Source organism: Lithobates pipiens, unplaced genomic scaffold (genome assembly GCF_037356315.1).
Source record: "Lithobates pipiens isolate NorthernLeopardFrog02 unplaced genomic scaffold, aLitPip1_a1.2 Scaffold_10, whole genome shotgun sequence".
Lineage (NCBI taxonomy): Eukaryota > Metazoa > Chordata > Amphibia > Anura > Ranidae > Lithobates > Lithobates pipiens.
In genome coordinates, this window is record NW_027507686.1 from 52,113,255 (window position 1) to 52,135,118 (window position 21,864).

The 21,864-nt window shown below is 44.6% G+C and overlaps 1 protein-coding gene across 2 annotated transcripts in view; it reads right to left on the reverse strand.

Annotated features, from left to right (window-relative positions):
• NLRC5 (NLR family CARD domain containing 5) overlaps positions 1–21,864 on the reverse strand; it is a 286,405-nt gene that overhangs the window by 244,993 nt on the left and 19,548 nt on the right. The window contains exon 2 of one of the 2 annotated variants that reach the window (XM_077454771.1): positions 7,800–7,863. The gene's annotated coding sequence lies outside the window, so the exon portion shown is untranslated. Of the gene's footprint in view, positions 1–7,799; positions 8,097–21,864 lie in introns of those variants that run through there. The other variant, XM_077454764.1, reaches the window with a different exon arrangement.

Sequence of the window (21,864 nt, forward strand, 5' to 3'; positions counted from 1 at the left end):
CCTCCGAGTGACGCAACCCTTTTGCAACTGTAAGGGAGACTGAAAAAAAACAATATATAAAGAAAAAGAGAGAATTGTTCATCAGTTTTCTTTGGCACTTAGTTTGAGAGAATTTCCAGTGCCAGGTTTTATGAATACCTCTTGTTGGCAATATGAATGAAGATCGATTTTTCTTTTTCTTTTTTTTTCTTTTTTTTTTACTTGATTGTCTATTGTTTTTTCTCTTTTTCATTAAATCATAGTCAAAAAAAAACCAAAAAAAACAGAAATCAGCACAAGAAAAATTACTTTTTTTTAAAGGAGAATGACAGCTTCCTCAATTCTCATAAACCCCGCTGCACTAGAATATTATTTCGACAGGGGTTGGGGATCAGTGGAAGGAGATATCAAGGAAAGCAGAAGCTGCAGCACAAGGAACACATCACATTAATAGTATGTCCCTTGTGTTGATTTTTATTTTCAATATGCTTAGGCTTTAAACATGCTTATTAGGTAGATGGAAGCACGCACTTAATGCAAGGTGAGCAAAACTAGGACAAGATCCTTTAGCACCCAAGGTACAGACGCCAAAATGTCCCCCCTCTACTTCTATATTTTTATTGTAAAAATTCTAACAAAAGAGGATATAAATTATGCTTATTCTACGCATTAAGGAAAAAAAAAAACCTTCTGCATGCAGCTCCCCCCACAAACCCGCCTTATACTCACCTGAACCCGATCTCGATCCAGCGATGTGCACAAGAGCAGCAGCTCTCTCCCTCCTCATTGGCTCAGACACAGCAGTGGTAGGAGGAAGTCGAGCTGTGCTCTCTGTGTTTATGGACACACAGAGCTGGGTCAGGAGCGAGCAGGCATAAGGGACCCCATAGCAAGCAGCCTGCAGTGGGAGCAGTCGTGGGGGGGGGAGAGCAAGGAGCAGGGGACCCCAGAAGAGGAGGATCAGGGCTGCTCTGTGCAAAAGCATTGCACAGAGCAGGTAAGTATAACATAAAAAAAATAAAAAATGTTACGCCTTAAAATATTTCCAAAAATATTGCCTTAAAACCAGTAACAATAATAAACTCACTCAGACAGTGGGTCCCATCCATTAGCTTTTGCCCATCAGGTTGTGACAATTGTTGCCTTCTCTAATCTTCAGGAACAATCTCCTATTCCTTCCTCTGTCGTGATCCCCCAAAGTTCTGTTCTTGTACCTCACCTATTCATGATCTACACCTCCTCCCTGGGTCAGCTGATAGCCTCCCATGGCTTCCAATACCATCTCTATGCCGACAACACCCAAATTTATCATTTTACCCCTCAGCTCAATCCTTTAGTCTCCTAATGCATCACTAATTTACTAACAGACATATTAGCCTGGATGTCACACCACTTCCTCAAACTCAGTCTATCCAAAACTGAGCTCATAATTTTTCCACCCCCTTGATCTCTCTGTCAAGATTGATAGCATGACTATCAGCCCATCCCCGCACACCAAAGTCCAAGGTGTAAGCCTGGACTCTATACTATCCTATTGGCCCCACCTCCAATCACTGCCCAAAACTTGCCGCCTCAACCCCCGCAACATCTCCAAACTATGTCCCTTTCTAATGACACCACAAAGCTCAGGAAGGGCCCTCTGATTCCTCCTGTATTGAATTGTATTGTAACTGTACTGTCTGCCCTCACATTTTAAAGCACTGAGAAAATGGTTGGCGCCATATAAATTCTGTATAATAATGATTTGATGGTAAATTTTTACATTTTTAAAAAAATGTCTTTCTAGATAATGCTACTGATCTCTAAGTTAAGTCAGCGTTTCCAAGTGCGCCCTGTGGCAACTCTGTGAGGCGTATCAGGCATCATAGCAGTAGAGTGGTTTCCGATCCACCTCACTCATACCCGAATAACGAATTTAAGTAATAATGATAGCTGTGGTTCTTCAAAACAAAAAGAGCTTGCCAGTAAATAGGTATAACAAATGATATATGATTCTATTCTAGTTTTGGTTCTAACGCTACAATCCATCTGTGAGGTACAGGATCCATCTACTCTCTGCTCTGTTAAAGAATGACACAACTCCCTAATTGCATGACCTAGTAGGTGGGAGGTCGGTTGTCATGTCCCCCATGTTTTAACACTCTTGTTGGACGGCAAGCAAGGAGCACATGCGAGCCTACCCCAGGGGTGGGTTCTTTGGGCTACCCGGGACCAGGCGTGAGTTGAGGTCATGTGGAAAGTTAAACATTAAGGCAGCCTCCCAGCTCAGAAATGAGACACGTGTATGTAGTACCTAAAGTACAGAGTTCATTCTTAAACTGTGTGTTCCCATGTCCTACACACTTCTACTGATATTTGTGTTCAATTCAGAGTGATAGGCTGAGTCACCAGTCAGCGTACCTCTGTTGCCTCACTACCACAGAATGGGTTCCCGCTGAGCACATAGTGGACCTCAAGCGTGCTCTCACCTAACTTTTCTCTTCCCGCACCATGTGACTAAGTAATAGATCTCCATAACGTTAGTCCACTCCCAGTGACCAGCAGAGATGGACAGCTTGAGAGGGAGTCAAAGCACCAACCCCCCCACTACCAGGCAACCTGTCACCTAACAGGTACCACACCAACAACTGGTTGCTGTTTCTCCTTGCAATTATTCCTGAATCTCTGTCATAGGGGTGTTACACATACCCAATATTGTAGTTATAGACTCAGGTTCTTTGATGATATGCCAAATCCTCACATGCACCCCTTGAATGACTTCAGACCAGGCTCTGAGCAGTCGAATCAACATTTACTGTAAACTTGGCAAAACATGTATAACATGCAATAACGTTCCCTTCCTTACTGTACCTACCTGTGGCTGCCCTGAACAGGTGAAGTGAGGAAAGTCCATGCTTTGTGGTGCTCTAACAGAGAAGTACATATTCCAGGGTTCTTCCGGCGAATCTGCGTTCCAGAGCGGACCACAGGTCCCAACGAGTCTTTGTTGCGTGTGTTCCAGCTTCCTCATACTTGCCAACTATCCTAGTTTAATGTTTTACTCCTGTTCTGTGTCCCTGTGTATCTCAGTGTGAACGTCTGTTACTAATGCTTCCCAGCTCTGCCCTATTGCCATTTACAGATGACTCAAATGGAGACCCTGTATTTACATGTAAATAACCAGCATTGACATGTAAATAGTGGCAGCATTAATCTGTAAATAGCCACGGACCGCTGCATTGATATGTAAATAGAGGTGGCACTCATGTATATCATGTCCCCCTGAGGTCATATTCCCCATCACTTCTGCTGAATGCTGCCCAGGTGGAGGTAAAGGGGCAAGATTGAAAATCCTGCCTATATCTGTGCTCATTAAACCTACCATCAGCTTGTTCTGCAAAGGTAAGCAAATTGGAGGTGGAACCCTTTTTCAAAACAACATGGTACCACAGCACCGTGAATTGTGGTGCATGTGAATATGCACATCTCAGCCGATGCGTGAGGGTATTATTATCAATTAATGGCACTGCTGTGTATCTGCTAAAGGGCAGCACATTTCTGTAGTGTCAGGAAAGTGATGATTTTGCCTGCACTCCTGACACACACAAATGTGAATGCAGACTAAATGTCTCAGATACATTGGTGGTCAGAGTAAATTTTCTCCCTCATATTGGGGCTCGGTGTAAAATCCTTTCATTCACACTAGAGGCCAGTGTCAAGGTCCCCTTCACATTAGTGGTCAGTGTAAAGCCCTTCTTATATTAGTGGTCAGTGTAAATCCTTACTTACATTAGTGGCCAGTGTGAAGGTCCCCCTTACATTAGTGGTCAGTGTAAATCCCCAATACATTAGTGGTCAGTGTAAATCCTCATTACATAAGTGGTCAGTGTAAATCCTCATTACATTAGTGGTCAGTGTAAATCTCCATAATATTAGTGGTCAGTGTCCTCATTACATAAGTGGTCAGTGTAAATTCTCATTACATTAGTGGTCAGTGTAAATCCTCATTACATTAGTGGTCAGTATAAATCCCCATTACATTGGTGGCCACTTTAGAAACTCTCTAACTTTTGGTAAAAAATCCAAACTTGCATTTGTGGTTAGTTTGGAATGCCCCCTTACATTGGTAGTCCATGAAAAAGCACCCTTTAATGGGTGGTGAGTGTAAATACCCCTTTACATTGGTGGCCAGTGTAGAAATCCCTCTTTATTGGTTGTTGATGTAAAATCCCCCATTGCATTGGTTGTCAGTGTAAATTCTTCATTACATTGGTGATCATTGTACATTTCCCTTTACATGAATGCAAAGAATGAATACTTGAACAATGACTGCATCTGATAGGATGCAGGTTCTGTTCAACGGATAAGTTTCTACCTGACTCATTCAGTTATTTAAATTTAATCGAGCTGGGTGGTGCTTGCACGGCTAGAATTTAGGCCGGTTCAGCAGGAATGAGCTGAGTTGTTTATAGGCACCTTAATAACAAATCAGTGATGGCAGTTATTGTATTTCTATCTCCCTATGTTCATATCAAGCATAACCAATAATGACTAAATGGACAAATGTTAGGAAACAGGATGGACAGGTTCCCCAACATTTTTAGTTTTTTTCATTCATAAATATTTTTATAGAAATTCATATAAATTCTTAATACTTACAGTATCTCACAAAAGTGAGTACACCCCTCACATTTTTGTAAATATTTTATTCTATCTTTTCATGTGACAACACTGAAGAAATTACACTTTGCTACAATGTAAAGTAGTGAGTGTACAGCTTGTATAACAGTGTAAACTTGCTGTCCCCTCAAAATAACTCAACACACAGTTATTAATGGCTCACTTCTGTTGGCAGCAGGTTAGACATTAATGGCTGTGTGTTGAGTTATTTTGAGGGGACAACAAATTTACACTGTTATACAAGCTGTACACTCACTACTTTACATTGTAGCATTGTGTCATTTCTTCAGTGTTGTCACATGAAAAGATAGAATAAAATATTTACAAAAATGTAAAGGGTGTACTCACTTTTTGAGATACCGTATATGCAAGTATTATAAATTAATTGTATTTAGGAGTATAATTTTTATGACCAAAATAGATTACTTAAGCTAATATACTGTATATGCACTTAGCCATTTACTTAAATATGAGAGGCCTGACAAGTCAAGTCATCTACTTTTTATTGTCTGAAGGTTTTTAGGGTATAGCATTAATAAAATAAAAGTTAAGTAGTATATATGTGTCTGGTTATATAAACATAAAATCACTTGACCTCATGTAGGCATGCGTATACCCCACCAGTGTATGGGTCCAGGATTCTCAACCAGGCAGGTTGAATTACTCCAGTGTATTTTCTTGTTTAGGAAGAAATTTTCAGTTTCCTCATTATTTAGCAAAGTCCACTTTGGGACCTGGAGCCCAGGGATTTCTTAGAGATCCGGGTGGGATGAAATCCCCAGTCCTGGGTCCAGGTTTTGAGACTCACCAACACACTGATTGTTCAGGTGTGTGTGGTCCTGATCGTAGAGTCAGGGCCATGGTTCTGAGCTACACCCTCCCGAGGAGTCCAGGCTTGCAAGGGGGAACCCAGAGAGTGCAGGTGTGCACCGGAGTAGCCAGAGAGTGCAGGTGGCACTGTGAAAGCCAGAGACCCGAGCCTGAGGTCACTGACAGGAGTCAGGAGGGCTCCGTGTTGGAGCCTGAGCAGTGGTGCTGCTGCTGAAGACAGCCAGGTGGCTTGGCATTTTTCATTTTTATTGTTGCTGTGGAAATCTGAAACCCTTGTGTGGGCAACTGTTCTCTTATTGGACGTATTCTTCCTTTAATAAAAGTGGCTTAACAAGCCTTTAAATGGCACAACTGGCATGGACTCAGCTCACTGGTAGGCTCTACATTAAGCTTAACAACCCACTATATATATATATATATATATATATATATATATATATATATATATACACATGTAGACAGATTGATATATGCATATATATTTGTCTATGTATGTATACATGGTATATAAAAAAAAATGTCAATACTTTCCCTACCGAACAGTCTTGTATTGTACATTTGCTCCAGGACTGGCAAAATTAAAGGACATCTAGGGCTAGTAGACTATACTGTATGGCCTAATGCAGTAGGAAGTTCTTATATTTGATTGCAAATTTTGAATTGCAGTAATCAATGGGAACCAATCAGAATCCATCCTGTACTGTTTTGACTTAAGCTACAAGATCTGTTTGGTTGCTATAAAAACATTCCAACCTGCAAAAACTGATTTCAGGGAGGTGACGCTTCACGCCGGCACTGCCCCCCCCCCCCCCAATAAAATGCAGCCTTACCAGTGCCAATTAAATGATTGGTGCCAATTAAATGCAACTATATCAGTGCCCAATGAAATGCAGCCTGATCACACAGCTGCTGGAGCTGGGTTACTGGCCCTGGGATCTGGCTGCTGGGGCCAAGGGTCTGGCTGCTGGGGCGTGCTGCTGGGGCCAGGGGTCTGGCTGCTGGTCCTGGAGTCTGGCTGCTGGAGCCAGGGGTCTGCATGCTGGAGGGAAGGGTCTGGCTGCTGGAGCTGGGCTGCTGGGACCAGGGGTCTGGCTGCTGGGGCCAAGGGTCTCGCTGCTGGGGCTGGGCTGCTGGTCCTGAAGTCTGGCTGCTGGGGCCAGTGGTCTGGCTGCTGGGGCCAGGGGTCTAGCTGCTGGAGCTGGGCTGCTGGTCCTGGGGTTCAGCTGAAATGGAGCTGGTGAGCCATGCCACACAGAGAATTTCCCAGAAGAAAGGGGGTGGGCTGAGGCGGGGGGCAGCCCGGACTGCTGTCCCCAGCCTGCTGCATATGAACTTTTTTTTGGGGTCGGTCCAGCCGATTCAGCAGGGAAGGGTGGGCGGAGGCAGAAATAAGACTGTGATCTGCAGGCTGTAGCAATTAAAAGAGAAAAACTTTCCCCTGTCAAGGGGACTCTTTCTCCAATTTTGGGTGCCGCTGAGCAGCGATCTCCTGTTGCGACAAGTACATGACACTCCCAGTCTGCCCGGCGGATTAATATAGAAGAGATTGACCCCCTCAGCACTCAGCTACAGACAGAGCGGCCGTCCTCCAATTCGGCCATTCGGGCTGCTCTGTCTGCCTGATCCAGCTGGGAGATCTCCCTGCACTTGCGGTTGTCCGGGAGGCGGCAGCCAAATGCGGGAGACTCCCGCGGCTTGCGGGAGACTTGAGATGTCTGGCTATGCCTTATGAATTAGCACTAGAATAAGAACTCTTTATTGAATGTCATCAACGTATTGAGGTGATATAGCAATGCACATAAGGTCAACTAAAAGTTAAATAGGAACACATTTAATTTAATACTCTTCCTTGTTTTTGTTTTTTTTCTTTCATGAAATCTGTTTTAAAAGCCTTTGGTAATTTGCAACAGAAATTGGGTGTAATACAATACAGTACTGATATCAGCAACACCAGTGGAGAGGGTGCAGGGCACATTTCTGATATAAAGAACTACACTGAAATCCATACAGTTAAGTGATATTAAACCATACAGTTTTCTGTAATGTATATCAAACATACATAACAAGGTATGAAAGATGAAGGATTATGTGATTATTCATGCTGATAATGAGATATATTAACCCGTGTGGCTGTTAAGAGGTCACATTTGAGGCCCCAAATAATGTCTATATGTGTGGGAGTTTGCATGCACGTGATATATTTTTCCAGCATTTTTTGTGAAGAGTACAGTTGAGTTCTACAACTACAACTACAACTACAACTGCCTATCCTAAAATCCTATGCATTCAAGAAATTGTACAGAAGTGATTGTACAAAATGAACTACTTACCGTTAAAATTTACGTTTCTTGCGAGATCTGCGAAGCATGTCTTTATCGTTCCAAGCAATTCTACCTTCGATACAAAAAGAAAGTAAATAACATGTGGAAAACCCCTTCTAGGGTGTAGGGGCGTGATCTTCTGCAATAAGGAATGGCAGAGTAAAAATTACAGTTGGAATTAAATAATCCACAAACAGTAAAAAATAAAAATCCCCCTTTTTGCAGCTAAAAGTCTTCAACAAGGTAACGTCTGTTACTGTAAAGTGCCCACGAATGGTAAGAGCTGAATGTATTTGGCAGGCTGGAGTCTGTGTAAACTGTTTTCAGTTTCACTTTACTCTAAACGGGCATGCATAAGTGATACACATTTATTCATTGTGCAATGTTATAACATGTGGCGAAAGTGGTGAGTATCAGGTAGTAAAAAGTAGATGATTCAGATAAAAAAGAAGCGGCAAGGGAAAATAGGAGGCATTTACATAATGTAATGTAATATAGGCATTCCCTAGTTTTTATCTTATGCCCCATACACACGGTCGGAAATTCCGACGGAAAAAGTCAGATTGGATTATGTTGTCGAAAAATCTGATCGTGTGTGGGCTTTATCTGACTTTTTCTCTCGAAATTTCTGACGGAAAAAGTTTTAGAGCTGGATCTAAAATTTTCCGACAACAAAATCCGATCTGACTTTTTCCGTTCGTGTGTAGAGAATTCCAGCGCACAAAGTGCCACGCATGCTCAGAAAAAATTTGGAGACGAGAGCTATTGGCTACTGACCTCTACGTAGTCCCGTCGTACGTGTATAATGTCACCTCGTTCCGAACAATCAGATTTTCTTTGTGCAATCGTATGTATGCAAGACAAGTTTTGGCCAAAATCCGTCTGGAAAAATCTGACGAATTTTGTGGTCAGAATGTCCGACCGTGTGTATGGGGCATTAGAATGCAACTGATTTAGCATAGCTATCAACGGTCCATTATTGCCAGGGAAATTCCCAGAAATTCACTATTAGCCCCATTAAATATTTTCTTTGGAAATGTTAATTTCCTTGAATGGATTATTTATTAATATTCACAATTAAACCACAAATGTATCATTTTGAACCTGAACTCTAGGATAAGCAAACACTGTTTAAATACAAGATGCATGTGTCTTACTTAACCACTTGCAGACCGGACCATTTTGCTGGTCAAAGACCAGACCACTTTTTGCCATTCGGCACTGCGTCGCTTTAACTGACAATTGCGCGGTCGTGCGACGTGGCTCCCAAACAAAATTGACGTCCTTTTTTTCCCACAAATAGAGCTTTCTTTTGGTGGTATTTGATCACCCCTGCCGTTTTTATTTTTTGCGCTATAAACAAAAATAGAGCGACAATTTTGAAAAAAAACGCATTATTTTTTACTTTTTGTTATAATAAATATCCCCCAAAAATATATAAAAAAACATTTTTTCCCTTAGTTTAGGCCGATACGTATTCTTCTACATATTTTTGGTAAAAAAAAATCGCAATAAGCGATTATTGATTGGTTTGCGCAAAAGTTATAGCGTTTACAAAATAGGGATAGTTTTATAGCATTTTTATTAATAATTTTTTATTATTTTTTTTTTTTACTAGTAATGGCAGCGATCAGCGATTTTTATTGTGACTGCGACATTGTGGGGGACACATCGGACATTTTTGACACATTTTTGGGACCATTGTCATTTATACAGTAATCACTGCTATATAAATGCAGTGATTCCTGTGTAAATGACACTGGCAGTGAAAGGGTTAACCAGTGGGTGGCAGTGTAGGGGTTAAGTGTTCCTAGGGGTGTGTTACTAACTGTGGGGGGGTTGGGCTTTCATTTAGTGAACACTGATCTCTGCTCCAATCACATGGAGCAGAGATCAGCGTCACTAGTTGCTAGGCAGAATGGAGAAATGTTGTTTACACAGCATTTCCTCCATTCGGCCGCTCCGTGAGACGATCGCGGGGATGCCCGCGGCGATCGAGTCCGCGGGTCCCGCGACCAGAGTCACGGGGGTCCCGGCCAGCGCGGGAGCGCGCCGCCGGCTGCGCACTCCCGATGGCAGGGCGGCATTGAATATTGGACGTACCTGTACGCCAATATGCCTGCCCGTGCCATTCTGTCAACGTACATCGTCGTGCGCTGGTCGGGAAGTGGTTAAAGTGATACTAAATGCTAATTGCGTTTGGTTTAAAAAAAAAAGTATATTTACCTGCTCTGTGCAAAGATACTGCACAGAGATTTCAATTATCTCCACTTTTGGTGGGCCCCTGCAAGCACTGTCCACTTCTCTCTGCTCCAAGTGCCTCCTTAGCAAGCCAGATGCTATGGAGCCTCCAGTGCATGCATGCTTCTGAGCCAGGTTGTGTGTGTCCATAGACATACACAACACAGGTAAGCCAGGCCCCCACTCCATCTCCACAGGAGTTTGACTGACAACAACAGGAGCCCATGGCTCCTACTGCCCTCTCTGTCTCCTGTGAAAGCAGAAAGTGAGAGGAGCAGTGCTGCAGCAAGTGTTTGGATATGGGAGTGGTTGGAACAGGTAGTAGGGCGTTTTGAACCCTAATGCAAAGAATGCATTAAAGTGGTAGTAAACCGCAGAAAAAAAAAATTGGGCCCTAGGAAGTTTAAATCCTAATGTACTATTATGCACCACATATAGGCACATTATGACAGATTTACCTGTAAACAGGGCAGGACTTAGGGTGGTGGGGGCCCCTGGGCTTGAGTCACTTTCAGGCCCTACCTTCTATACATTACTTTAAATAGAACAAAAGGATACATACACAAGCTATGTATTAGAGCTACACAATTCAGGATAAACTGAGAATGAAAATAGAGATCACGATTCTGAACAAACTACTAAACAAAACTACATAATTTATATTAATTGCTGAAGTCTATTAAACATGTTAAATTAATCTCAATAATTGTCATTGTAATAGGTTATTTCTCTCACATGACATGTGTATACCACAAATGACACCCCAAAATACATTCTGCTACTCCTGAGTATTACAATACCACATGTGTGGGACTTTTCACAGCCTAGCCATTTAGCCCTTGTACACACGGTCGGACATTCCGACAACAAAATCCGTCGGATTTTGTCCAACGGATTTTGTTCGAAACTTGTGTTACATACACACGGTCGGACAAAGTTGTCGGAAAATCCAATCGTACGTAACGTGATGACCTTATTTCGTTACGACGGGACTATGTTCAGGCTAGTAGCCAATAGCTTTGGTCTAGGAATTTGATCTGAACATGTGTGGCACTTTGTCCAATCGGAATTCTCTACACACAATCAGACAAAGTCCGATCCGATCATGTTGTCAGAAAGTTTTATAGCCCAGCTTTAAAACTTTGTCCGTCGGATATTCCGATGGAAACAGTCCGATGGAGCCCACACACAGTCAGATTATCCAACAACACGGTCAGATTGGACATTTTCCGTCGGAATGTCCGACTGTGTGTACAAGGGCTTAGAGGGGCCCAACATGCAGGGGGCGCTATCAGGTGTTCTAGAAGCATAAATTACACATCTAACTTCTTGACTACCTATTACACTTTTGAAGGCCCTGGAGCACCAGGGCAATGACACGTGACATAGACGACAGATGGCACTGATACGTGGCACTGATGACACGTGACACTGATGTGGCACTGATTACAGATTGCACTAATGACCTGTGACACTGATGACAGATGGCACCAATGTGGCACTGATGACACATGGCACTAATACGTGGCATTGATGACAGGTGACAATAATACGTGACACTGACAGATGACACTAATAGGTGGCACTGATGATACGTGACACTGATGACAGATGGCACTTATATGTGGCACTGGGGACAGATGGCACTGACAGATGGCACTGTGAGCACTTTATTTTCACCTTGACGCTGCAGCCATTCGCTCTCCCTCCTCACACGCTGTCTCTATGTGAGGAGGGAGAGCGGAGATGAGGGATGATCTCATATGTTTACATATGAAATCATCTCCCATTGGACACTGCGATTGAGTGGCAAATGGCTGCTGTGATTGGCCATTTAGCACGATCTGTGACTGGCTGTGTCCAAGGGACACGGCCAACACAGAACTTCCCCAATGCGCGCCTGCGGCGGCATGAATTGGGGAAGTAAACAGGAGGACGTCCAGGGACTGCCTCCCAGCAATTGGAGTCCGCACTGCAGCCGTCTTTCGGCTATAGCGCGGATGCCTAGTGTTTAAAACATAAAGAAAATACGGTTTTTAAAACATAAACAGACGGGGCCGGCAGGGCCCGTGGGGCCCCCTATTTGGCAGGGCCCATGAGCTTGAGCCCAGTCAAGCCCAATGGTAAGTCTGGCCCTGCCTGCAAACAAAACCCTCCAGTGGTGTGCTGTCCCCGCTGTAGGTGCTTCCATCTTCACCCAGTCTTCCTTTCTGGGTTTGTGGGCTTCGTCGTATTTATAGCCAGGCCGTGATGACCTCAATCATGCGCTTGTCACTGCTTGTGGCACAGGGCTCTGAAGGAACGGTGCTGGTATGCCATTCCTTCGGAGCTCATGCATCGGTGAACGTTTAAGAGATGTTTACTGTACCTATAGGTAAACCAAACTTTTAGACTTTAGAATTACTTTAATTTTTAAGGTGCTCTGTTTATTTTATGCAGATTTGCACAGTAATTTAGCATGAAACTGGTCTTATATTCTCCCCTTGCTGTAGTTTTCTGCAGACAGCCTGTAGCAGTTGGGACTGTTGGGCAGGGCCGGACTGGCCTACCGGGATACCGTGAAATTTCCCGGTGGGCCGGCTGCCTGACTGCCCCTGGGGCCGCTGTGAGGGCAGTGACGCCTGAAAAAAAAATTTGGCTGCGGGCCTGGGCCAACATGCAACTGCGCTGGTGCCAGCGCTGTTTCCGAAGCTAGCCATGCTCGGGAAAGCACGTACATGTTCGGCAATTTTCGGAAAGGTGGGCACATGCACAGTGAAATGATGGCGCCGAATGGCACCATTTTTAAAAGTAAAGCAGTTACAGCTCTCAGTGAGGTCCCCCCCGGCCTCTGACCTCCTGTCCCCCCCGCAGCCTCTGACCTCCTGTCCCCCCCGCAGCCTCTGACCTCCTGTTTCCCCCATGCAGCCTCTGACCTCCTGTCCCCCCGCAGCCTCTGACCTCCTGTAGTCTCCTACAGCTTCTGACCTCCTTTGGTCCCCTCTGCAGCATCTGACCTCCTGTGGTCCCCTCCGCAGACTCCCTTCTCCTATGGTCCCCTGCGCAGCCTCTGACCTCCTGTCATCCCCTCCGCAGCCTCTGACCTCCTGTCCCCCCCCCACAGCCTCTGACCTCCTGTCCCCCCCCCCCCACAGCCTCTGACCTCCTGTCCTCCCACCCTCGCAGCCTCTGACCTCCTGTCACCCCCCCCCCCACAGCCTCTGACCTCCTGTCCCCCCAACCTCGCAGCCTCTGACCTCCTGTCACCCCCCCCTGAAGCGAAATGGGCCGCCGCAGCCAGCGCGAGGGGGTCCAATCGGGCCCCCCACCCGCTGGAAGGTAGGCCCGTACGGGTACGTGCTTGTGCCTGACGGTGCCATTGTGCCGATGTATATTTACATGCCGCGGTCCTAAAGTGGTTAAACACATTGCTAATAGCTTTATCTACATGTCTGTAGCTTAAATATTGATATTTGCACTGAAAACTGCCATTTTAGGCACCTTTATTTTGCAGTGTCAGTAAAAAATGTGACAGTGAATGCCATGATTTTTGCCAGCAAAAAATTTGAGCTGTTTGAAAATTCCATGTCTCTCTTATTTATATACACTGTATATAATACACTCTTCAAATGTGCTTTAAAATGCATGTTTTTCTCTTTTGTGAACAAAAAAATAATGACGTTATGCGGTTGGGCTGGTATAAAAATGCTATGGGGCTGATATGAAATTATTTCCAGGGCTGGCTTTTATTCCCAGTCCGGCCCTGCTGTTGGGTCCCTGACACAGCTCTGTTCAGGTTATGTGCAGCACAGCAATGAAGTAAACCACTACATTTATATGTTAATAACTAAGTTTTCAAAGCCTTTTTGGGCACACAGGGTGGGTTCATATCAGGGCTCAAGTCCTGCGGGAACGCATGGGAACGGAGTTTCTCTACTTTTTCAACAACAGGAACTCAGTTCCCGTTAGCAGCCACATCCTGCAAGACTTTGAAGTATGCGAGCTGTGTGACAGGTGCTACACCAGCAGCTGCCGACACAGCTTGCAATAGTAAGTGCCGCACACCTTGTCAGTAGGGGGCCCCATGACAGCTTCCGCTTCTATCCACCTGTCAATCACAGCTAGCTGACGGGGTAGATCAGGTCCCTGCTGCTAAGAGATTGTATTTAGTCAGACCTCTAAGATGCGCTCCTCCCCGCTGGCCCCTCCTGATTTTCTGTCTCCTCATCTCCCCCCCAGTCTCCTGCATACTTGCTTTGTGTGTCCCGCTGAATCCCCCCCTCCTCTATGTTCAGTGCCATATGATGAGAGAACCCAGAGGAGGAGCACAGCTATTCTACTCACAGGACATGCAGGGAGAGAGGTGAGCTGAGGGAGGAACATCAGTTTGGGGTGGTAAGCTGAGCACAATACTTGGCAAAGTTTAATGCCAGGAGGGAAGTTTATGTGGAAATATGTGAAGGGTTGGAATAGCAGCGAGTGTGTGTTGGAGCCCTGCAGAGTTTGCAGCCCCCCTAAGCTAACATACATCTCCTAAGCAGGAACACATCACTATCTCCCCAAGCATTCTGTCCAGATAATGTGCAGTTCATTTATGACCTTTCCGTTTAACCCTGTGTTATCCAAACTCTGTTCAATGAAAAGTGTAAACTCACCATATAAACACTCTATATACAAAATAAAATTCCCCAGTAAAAATCATGATGTTCACATTTGCATGGAAGCACAATCACAATAATTCTGATTATTCAGAGAATTGCTATATTTATGTTTATTGAGGATTGTTTTTTTTATGCACTAACAGTTAAGCTTCATACACACAATACAAAAATTGGATGAAAAATACCACTTTTGAAGCGTTCGTGCATATGAGCATATCATTTTTTATTTTTTTTGGTGGGGGAGTGGATCTTGGGTGGGAGTTCCCACACTTTTTCCCCCAGGACTTGACCCCTGGTTCATATCCTTTTCACAGAGGAAGTTCTTTCTCAAAGCTGCATGATTTGGCATGAGACCTGCATGCTATTGATGCAGAAACATTCAGAACAGCTGTGTCTTCAAGCAGCTATAAAAAGTGGATAAACGCCCCAAGTCTTCCTTCTTCTAATGTAGATTGATTGCACGCTTTTATGGTCAGTGCAGAACCCCCACTATAATATATTAGTGAAGATATATAATCTCTTGTGGTGCTCATTTTGTGGCTAATAGAGTTTGTCTAGCTACAGTGCCTTGCGAAAGTATTCGGCCCCCTTGAACTTTTCAACCTTTTGCCACATTTCAGGCTTGAAACATAAAGATATAAAATTTTTATTTTTTGTGAAGAATCATCAACACAATTGTGAAGTGGAACGAAATCTATTGGATAATTTAAACTTTTTTAGCAAATAAAAAACTGAAAAGTGGTGCATGCAAAATTATTCGGCCCCTTTACTTTCAGTGCAGCAAACTCACTCCAGAAGTTCAGCGAGGATCTCGGAATGATTAAATGTTGTCCTAAATGACTGATGGTGATCAATAGAATCCACCTGTGTGTAATCAAGTCTCTGTATAAATGCACCTGCTCTGTGATAGCCTCAGGGTTCTGTTGAAAGCGCGGAGAGCATCATGAAGACCAAGGAACACGCCAGGCAGGTCCGTAATACTGTTGTGGAGAAGTTTAAAGCCGGATTTGGATACAAAAAGATTTCCCAAGCTTTAAACATCCCAAGGAGCACTGTGCAAGCGATCATTTTGAAATGGAAGGAGTATCAGACCATTGCAAATCTACCAAGACCTGGCTGTCCCTCTAAACTTTCAGCTCAGACAAGGAGAAGACTGATCAGAGATGCAGCCAAGAGGCCCATGATCACTCTGGATGAACTGCAGAAAACTACAGCTGAGGTGGGAGAGTCTGTCCATAGGACAACAATCAGTCGTACACTGCACAAATCTGGCCTTTATGGAAGAGTGGCAAGAAGAAAGCCATTTCTCAAAGATATCCATAAAAAGTCTCGTCTAAAGTTTGCCACAAGCCACCTGGGAGACACACCAAACATGTGGAAGAAGGTGCTCTGGTCAGATGAAACCAAAATCGAACTTTTTGCCCACAATGCAAAACGATATGTTTGGCGTAAAAGCAACACAGCTCATCACCCTCAACACACCATCCCCACTGTCAAACATGGTGGTGGCAACATCATGGTTTGGGCCTGCTTTTCTTCAGCAGGGACAGGGAAGATGGTTAAAATTGAGGGGAAGATGGATGCAGCCAAATACAGGACCATTCTGGATGAAAACCTGTTGGAGTCTGCAAAAGACCTGAAACTGGGACGGAGATTTATCTTCCAACAAGACAATGATCCCAAACATACAGCAAAATCTACAAAGGAATGGTTCACAAATAAACGTATCCAGGTGTTAGAATGGCCAAGTCAAAGTCCAGACCTGAATCCAATCGAGAATCTGTGGAAAGAGCTGAAAACTGCTGTTCACAAACGCTCTCCATCCAACCTCACTGAGCTCGAGCTGTTTTGCAAGGAAGAATGGGCAAGAATTTCAGTCTCTCAATGTGCAAAACTGATAGAGACATACCCCAAGCGACTTGCAGCTATAATCGCAGCAAAAGGTGGCTCTACAAAGTATGAACGCAAGGGGGCCGAATAATTTTGCACGCCCCACTTTTCATTTTTTTTATTAGTTAAAAAAGTTTCAAAAATCCAATAGATTTCGTTCCACTTCACAATTGTGTCCCACTTGTTGGTGATTCTTCACAAAAAATACAAATGTTATATCTTTATGTTTGAAGCCTGAAATGTGGCAAAAGCTTGAAAAGTTCAAGGGGGCCGAATACTTTCCCAAGGCACTGTACATCGTGTTTTTAATGTGGTTTTAGATACACAGCACACGGTTTATAAATTTGGGCTCTAAAAGTGTCATATCTTAGGCAAGTTATGACTAACCTGTTTTTCAAGTAGTGGTTTATCTATTTAGAGTAGGGATAGGCTACTCTGAAGAGGTGGAAAGCTACCTGATCACCACGGAAGATATCAAGATTTTTAAAGAGATATCTTAGCAAGGCCCCATTTAAAAGTAAGAAAGGTCTGAAGCATTCATGGGATCAGTAGTATGGGTAAGTAACACAGAGGTCAGTAGAATGTAAAGCAAAGTGCAGGGATCGCAGGGGTGAGTAGTATATAAAGCACAGTTTAGATGTCTGTAGTATGTAACGCAGGGTTTAGAGGTCAGGAGTAAATAAAAAGGAGTGCAGAGGTCAGTAGTAGTTAATGCACAGTGCTGGGGTCAGGAGTGGGTAATGCAGAAAGTAGGGATTGGTAATAAGTAAATCAGAGGTCAGGAGTAAATAAAGCAGAGTGCAGAGGTTAGTAGTATGTAGCAGACAGTATTGGGGTCAGGAACAAGTAAAGCAAAATGCAAGGGCCAGAAGTATGTATCGCAGGGTTCAGAGGTGAGGAGTAATGTGTATTTCAGAGGTTGGTAATAAGTAAGGCAGAGTGCAGGGGTCAGTAGTAAGTAATGCAGAGGTCTGTGGTAAGTGGCACAGAGTGTAGAGGTTAGTACCTAAGCAGAGATTCTCCTTGCCTCTCTTAAAATCTACTCACTAGACCCCAACAGCAGTGTCTGACAGATTGACGGAAGTCCTTCCTGGTTGCCTCTTAGCTCAGACATAAGGCATATCAAGGCCAGGCAAGAACCCTTGGCTATGCATTCACATTGTCATTCTGATCTGAGGCAGTGTCTGGAGCTGGCAGCACAACAGAGTCGCAATCTACCCATCACATAGCTGCGATTGACAGGCAGATTGTAAACAACCAGTTACCGATCCCCGGTTTAGAACATAACGTGACTATATCTACAGCTTACATTTCTTCAGTATGTGATGGTCAGTGGGAAGAATACTCCTTACACTTGTGGTCATTGCTAAGAATCCTACACCTTACAGATAACTAAAAATATTTTTGCTGTCAGCGGTTATTTATCTGGGAGCCAGAAATTACTCATTGCACATTGCACCTAGCAACTTTTGGAGGAACCCTTGTTGAGAAATGCTGGTGTAGACTTTTAGATTGAGAATACTTTAATAATACCAAAAGGGAAATTATTAAATGGTTCAATTTTGTCCAGTTCTACAGCTCATAAATCATGGCTGTCTGGATTCTTACAGCCGAACTCTGAAATTTTGTAGCACCCTGATTTTTAGGCAGGGTTGCTTTTAAATTTAGTTGCCGGAGCGATAGTTGCCTTGGCCAATTGTTAGAAGATCAGTTGATTCCTCTCTAAATCTGGACTTGTTGCACCCTTTCTCTTCTGTCACTGGGTGGCACTATGCTGGTGACAGTAGATAAGACAGGGGCTTTGCAAGCTCAGACTTGAATGGATGGGGTGTCTCAGCCAATGGGCAGGGATGTTCTTTGGTGCCTTGGCCTGCTGGGAGAGCTTGTTCATTTGGACGGAGTCAGGTGATTGGGGTTCTGTGCCACCTGGATGGCTGTCTGGGTGGACATATGCTGTACTGCCCTGGAAGCCTGAGGCCTATCCCGGGGGCATCTGGCTGCTAGGCTGTCGGAGGTCATCCACAAGCAAGAGAGCAGCGTAGGGTTGAGCCTGCTGGCTTGCTGTCCAACCAGAAGTAGCGGTTCAGCTGGATGGGGAACCAGTTGTGGTCGGAGGTAGAAGGGGAAGCTGTCGCCAATAAGGGACCATCCACCTTGTTACCAGAGACCACTGCGAGTAATCTAAAGTCAGTACCAGAGCAGTCTTACCAGCCTGGGACGTTGAAGAAGTGGGAAAGCTTCAGTGAGTGCCAAGCCAGGGACCCAGCGGGACAGCGGAGGTGACGCTTGCTACAACGCTGTATCCTGGCCTAGGCCGACAAGGCCCAGGCCTAGGGCAGCACTTTGCAGGGGAGGCAGCACGGAAAGGGTCCCCGCTGCCTTGCGCTACACTGTTAGTGTAGCGCCAGTCTTATGGGGCGGACTGGGCTGAGAGGTAAATTAGTCTAGCGCTGTCTAGCGCCGCTGTCCTCTCATCCTGGACCACAAACCTTCCTCACTGTGCTATATGTTTTCTGCTGCACCATTGGCATGGTTATATCTTCTTAGTCCTTTCCATAAAATTATCAGAAATTTGTGCTTAAAGTAGAACTATAGGCAACACTTTTTTTTTCATTTTGGATAGAGTAAGGGAGGGTTAAAATCCCTGTCAGTTTATGTTTTACCATCTCTGTCCCATTGCAAAGATTTCCGTTCACTTCCTACCCCATAGCTAACAGGAAGTGAGAGGAAATCTATGCAAATTAAGGGAATCCATTGCCCTTCAGGCCCTCAGAAATAGTGTCCCCACTCAAAAATTTCAGGGCAGGTCTTAAGCCCCAAACACACTATCAGTTTTTCTGCTGAGTTTTTCCTTCAGATTTACCAAAACCATGTAGTAGAAGGGCCTGCCTGATTGTATACAAATTGAAACTCCTAAGGTTTGATCTCATATTATATGGTTTTGGTAAATCTGAAGGAAAAACTCAGCAGAAAAACTTATAGTGTGTATGGGGCTTTAAACAGCAAGGGCCTTGAAAGGAAGGGGTGGGTCATATTTAAATTAGGGGGTGCACAAGTTTTGTCATGCCTAGGGCAGCACAAAACGTAAATACACTACTGGCTTGCGGAGCATCAATGGGTACCAAGCCAGGGACCTACCGTGTTTCCCTGAAAGTAAGACCTACCCCAATTTTCAGGGAGGGCAGCAATATAAGGCCTACCCTGAAAATAAGCCCTAGTGTGTGTCTTTCTGTAACCTAACCTGTAGTCAAATAACATCGGTATACAGTGCCACTCGGCACACAGCCGATCTCCTCCTCTTCCCCTTCATATCAGCGGTGGGATCTCGTCCCCTGCCATGCTCGGAATGCTGTGGGCTATGAAAGCGCCAAGGCACACTCAGCTGTTCTTCTCTTCTCCTGCTTCTCAGCGGGGATCTCGGCCCCCCTCCCTCTGCAATGCTGGATAGCGGCGGGCTATGGAAGCGCCCAGGGGCGCTCAGCTGATCTTTTCTTCTCCCTCTGCACCCTCCCTTCAAGCTCTGATCATGGATGAGAGCTCCGGCAGGCTATGGAAGCGCCGACCAGCGCCGTAAGAAGGTATGTGACACAATTAAACAGAAAAACACACCTTTTTCATTATATTTTACTGTAATAGAATGGATTCTTGGAGTTTACAACCACTTTTGATTCACTTCATAATGGGGATTTCTGCCAGGCAGGGAGTGAGAGGGGGCAAGAAGACAGCACATTCAATAGCAAGCCCTACCCCGAAAATAAGCCCTACTGTGTTTTTGATTGCTAAAATTAATATAAGACCTGGGCTTATTTTCAGAGAAACACGGTAGCAGGTCAGTAGGGGTTACGCTTTAAGAGTATCTGTGAGTGCCACGCCAGGGACCCAGCAGGGAAGCGGAGTGACGACAGGGAACTGTTTGTGTTACCAATAGTTGAATACACTACCATTAGTAACTACTACAAGACTGTTGCCATAGTAGACAGCAGTCCTACCTATACAGAAGTGGTGTCCAGCTGGAGGTCTTCACCTGTATAGCTGTCTTCCTATAGAAGTCTCAAAGTCTGCCAATTATCATTGTATCTACTTAAGGATGTCCTGGCCCTAACCCTCTCTCCCACAGTTCTGTTCAAGAGACAATAAATCTCTTTGCATTCAAAAAGTCTCTGGCACCCACAATTTCATCCTGCATTACACCCACCATGTCTTGTAACTCACTCTACACAGCAGGGGCGGATCCAGAGCCTAATCACGGGCGGGGCACTGCCAGAAAATTTAGCGGGCAATTTGTCTGGGCAATGGCTGGTGTTGGAGCTTCAATCATCACAGTTCCGTGGTTGATATGGTGTCAGGATAACTGAAGCGCATTATTTCTATTATTACATTGTATTATAAAATTAAATAGTTCAACTCACCATAATGCAGAATCAGTGGGAGCCCTGAGCGTGTCACTTGCCACGTCACCTGCCACCAGATGCAGCGTGTCACTTGCCACCGTTGGCTGCCACCAAATGCAGATTGTCGCTTGCCATGTCACTTGCCACATTCCCTGCCACCAGATGTGGATTGTCACTTGACAATGTCGCTTGCCACAAGATGCGGATTGTCACAAAGTGATGTTGCATTGCGGCCATCTTGGTACACCCCCACTTGTCTGCAGTAAGTGTTGCTTTTCACAGTTATTTTTAACAGTAAACTGAGCTTATTTAGTGAAATATAAGTTGAGTTTACTTTTAAAAATACCTGTAAAAAGCAAGACTCCGGTGGGTGTATAAACATGTCCGCTTGCCGACTTATAACACTAGGCTTACTGTGGACGAGTGCGGGTGTACCAAGGTGGCCACGACGCAATGTCCCTTTAGTGACATATTCAGTCACATATTCTGACAACACCTGCCTGCTTACTCATTAAAACGCCAGCCCGACCGCCCGCCGTCATGATTGCCTGTCCGCTCGGTCACCTGCCTGTTTAGTCACCAGCCGGCTCACCCGCTCATTATTTTCTCACTTGCCCCGCTGCCCCCGCTGGATCGGCCCCTGCTACACCAAAGGATGTCAGCTGTCCCTAACTCTGGAGGTCACTACTAGGCCTCAAGGGACTCGGGACTTTGCTACATGTATTTAACTGATGTATTTCAAATGCATCAAAGCAAAACATGTACAACGTCTATTTTTTTAGAAGGTAGAGGAAAAGCCTATCCCCTGCAAGTATGCTGTAGAGAAGGACCCTTACTCTCTGTGTAATATCCAAGGTCAGAAGAAGAGTTTACTAATCAGCAGGATTGCTGATTAAAGAGCTCTAGATTTGA